The sequence below is a fragment of the Eumetopias jubatus genome, unplaced genomic scaffold (genome assembly GCF_037043125.1).
Source record: "Eumetopias jubatus isolate StellerSeaLion01/CBP00866 unplaced genomic scaffold, mEumJub1_p1.0 scaffold_1, whole genome shotgun sequence".
In the NCBI taxonomy this organism is placed as follows: Eukaryota; Metazoa; Chordata; class Mammalia; order Carnivora; family Otariidae; genus Eumetopias; species Eumetopias jubatus.
The window spans coordinates 119,728,267-119,732,080 of NW_028274807.1; the positions used below are offsets into that span (position 1 = coordinate 119,728,267).

Here is a 3,814-nt window from a genome sequence, read left to right on the forward strand (position 1 = left end):
AGCTTCCCGAAAACCATCTCAGTTAGATACTCTAATCTCCATTATACAGATATAGAAACCAAGGCTAAGAGTGGTTGAGATTTGCTGAAAATGGGAAGTTATTTATTTAACAAATTCAGTTTTCTATTTATTCATTCAATAAGCATTGGTTGAGCATCTATCCTGTGTCAGGCAATGTGGTTGGTTGCTGAATAACAATGGTGAACCTGCCCCCAAATATATATTTTTAAGAAAACAATGCATCCTTTGAAATGAATGGGAGTGATTGGGGAACACCCTGGGATCTACAATTAGGACTGTCCTCTGGCCTCTCCCCTGCAGGCCTGTGCCCAGGTTACAGGGAGAGGTACCTTCTGTCAAAACTAACATAACATTGCATATGAATTATGCATCAATTGAAAAACATTAAAGCCCTCCAGTGCAGCTCCACTGAGCACATTGCTGTGCTTTGTGTCTACAGGGAGCACCGCAGGGAACCAGCGTAGAGAAAAGCAACATGGCAGACTCCAAAGGGTGACTGAGGAGACTTCATGCACATGCGTGAGATACCCTGGGGGCTGCTGCAAAGGGAGTTTGGGGTGTCGGCAGCTCTGTATGGGAGAGAAATCTGAGCTGAGAAATGCAACTTTGTGGTCTAATTCTGACATGGATTTTACTCTTTGGTTTTTACAAAGGTCAGTGTTAGGGAGATCAGGCTTCCAGGAGGGTGAAGAGGGCTGCCATGTTGATTCAGACCATGGCACTCCAGAGTTGTGCAGTTACATCCTTGTGGCCCTGTGGTGACCCTGGGTGGGTGGGGTCTGGAATGTGCTCTGACCTGGGGAGCAATCGGATGAAAGCACTGGGCATTAGAAAGGCTCAGATGTAGTGAAAAGAAGGGCCATATGCACCCCAATGTTCATAGCAGCAATGTCCACAATAGCCAAACTGTGGAAAGAGCTGAAATGCCCCTCAACAATGAATGGATAAAGAAGATGTGGTCCATATATACAAAGGAATATTACTCAGCCATCAGAAAGGATGACTACCCAACTTTTACATCAGCATGGATGGGACTGGAGGAGATTATGCTAAGTGAAATAAGTCGGGCAGAGAAAGTCAATTATCATACGGTTTCACTTATTTGTGGAACATAAGGAAGAGCATGGAGGACATTAGGAGAAGGAAGGGAAAAATGAAGGGGGGGAATCAGAGGGAGAGATGAACCATGAGAGACTATGGACTCTGAGAAACAAACTGAGGGTTTTAGAGGAGAGGGGGGTGGTGGGATGGGTTAGCCCAGTGGTGGGTATTAAGGAGGGCACGTACTGCATGGAGCTCTGGGTGTTATATGAAAACAATGGATCGTGGATCACTACATCAAGAACTAATGATGTACTGTATGGTGACTACCATAACATAATAAAATAATATTAAAAAAAAAAAAGAAAGGCTCAAAGACAGCTTCAATGTTCTCTAAGACCAACTTCTTCCCCTTATTACCTTGAGAAGGCCTGATCCTGGGAGGCACGTTATTCATAGTAAGAAGTGACGATTTCTTTTTCAGCTTAAGGTTTTTGATCCCAAGCAACAGAAACAGATCTTGTCTAATGTAATCAATTCATTGAGGAATCTCAATTTACTGAGATATAAATATCCAGTGTTTTATTTCATCCAACTGTACCTGTGATTCTCCAACTTTCATGTGTTTATGAATCACCATGTTAAAATGCGGATTCTGGTTCAGTTGGTTTGGGCTAGGGGCAGGAATTCTGCTTTTCTAATAAGCCAGGGTTGCTGGTCTGTGGACCACACTTGGAGTATCAAGGAAATCTACTTCTTGGAGTGCCCCTTGTCCCTTTTTGAATCTGTAAACATGGTCTTTGTCCTATTCTAACAATAGGACAAAGACCTATGGGCCAGGTTCTATTCATTCTAGAAGTCAAAGCATATTCCTATTTATTATTTTAAAAACTTTGATCTCAATCTTTTTGGACAGATTCTTCTCTTTCTCTGGTGCAGTTTAGAGCTATGGCCCTGCCTTTTTAGATTTGAGGAGGGGGTATGTGATTTGGTCCTACGCTGACCCCCCTCCCCCCAAATGCATTTCATCGGGGGTTTGGGGATGGGGAGAGATTTGGAGAGCTGAAGTCTCCCTCCTTAGCTTCCTCCATGTCTGCCATGGTTAGTGTCACAGACACTACTCTGCTTCAAGCTGGCTTTAGCCATTGCTAAGGCCTTTACTAGTTGTCTTGGTGACAGTGATGAGTGCACTTTAGGGCCCCTGCATCTCTTGGGAGCCTGTCAGAGAGGTAGGCTTCCTCCCCTTGGCTCCTGACGGTATATCCCAGGGATCCTTTTGCCAAGCTGGGCATCCTCTCACGTGGCCCTGGAACCATCTGTCCTATTTCTGTGGAACTAGCCTCTGTGTCTGATGCTCGGTCTTGGCTGGAGGGATAGTTCAGGAGAGTGGCCATTCCTACTTCTTCCACTCATGCAGAAACCCCTTTGAGGAGATAGGATTAGGACACCCATTGTTCACCACCTGAGGGGGCCTGTAACTCCTTCCTGCCGATAAAAACAAAAACAGAAACACATTTTCATCCTGTGGGTTTCACCTTAGCTCGAACATCATGTCTAGTTCTAATGGTGCCAAAGAGAATTCCCACAACAAGCCTCGGACATCTCCTTACCCGGGTTCCAAAGTCCAACGCAGCCAAGTTCCTAATGAGAAAGTAGGCTGGTTTGTTGAGCGGCAAGACTATAATCCTGTGGAATACACTGCAGTCTCTGTCTTGGCAGGACCGAAGTGGGCAGATCCTCAGATCAGTGAAAGTAACTTCTCTCCCAAGTTTAATGAAAAAGATGGGCATGTTGAGAGAAAGAGCCAGAATGGTTTGTATGAGATTGAAAATGGAAGACCCAGAAATCCTGCAGGACGGACAGGACTGGTTGGCCGGGGGCTTTTGGGGCGATGGGGCCCAAATCATGCTGCAGATCCCATCATAACCAGGTGGAAAAGGGATAGAAGTGGAAATAAAATCACCCACCCCGTTTCTGGGAAAAACATCTTACAGTTTGTGGCAATAAAAAGGAAAGACTGTGGGGCATGGGCAATCCCAGGGGGGATGGTGGATCCAGGAGAGAAGATTAGTGCTACACTTAATAGTTTGGTGAAGAAGCTCTCAACTCCTTACAGAAATCCGGTGCGGAGAAGAGAGAATTAGAGGAACAGTTGCACAAACTCTTCAGCCAGGAACATCTAGTGATATATAAGGGATATGTTGATGATCCTCGAAACACTGATAATGCATGGATGGAGACAGAAGCTGTGAACTACCATGATGAAACAGGTGAGATAATGGATAACCTTACCCTAGAAGCTGGAGATGATGCTGGAAAAGTGAAATGGGTGGACATCAGTGATCAACTCCAGCTTTATGCCAGTCACTCTCAATTTATCAAACTTGTGGCCGAGAAGCGAGATGCACACTGGAGTGAGGACTCTGAAACTGAGTGCCACGGGTTGTAGCCCGCATTGCTGTGGGAGCCACAGGCCAGCAAAGGGGTGCATGCTGAAAAGAAGGCGGTATCACAGAGCTCATCCTACAGGAGGGCAGGGTCGGTCACTTGGAAATTATTTTATTCACTTTCAGAGCTATTTGCATTTAGAAGGTTCACATCAGAATAAAATTAGTAAATATGGTGAAATGCAACACAGAATTTTCTGCTTTCTAATCAAAAGAAATATAAACAATCATTTTGTATGCATTCTATTTAAGCATAGCTTAAACCAACTCTAAACAACTGATGGATCTTTGAAGAATCATAATCT

General features: G+C 44.6%; 1 pseudogene; it reads left to right on the top strand.

Annotated features, from left to right (window-relative positions):
• Positions 1 to 2,612: 2,612 nt before the first annotated feature.
• On the top strand, positions 2,613 to 3,571 carry LOC114205678 (ADP-ribose pyrophosphatase pseudogene; annotated as a pseudogene).
• Positions 3,572 to 3,814: the final 243 nt, after the last annotated feature.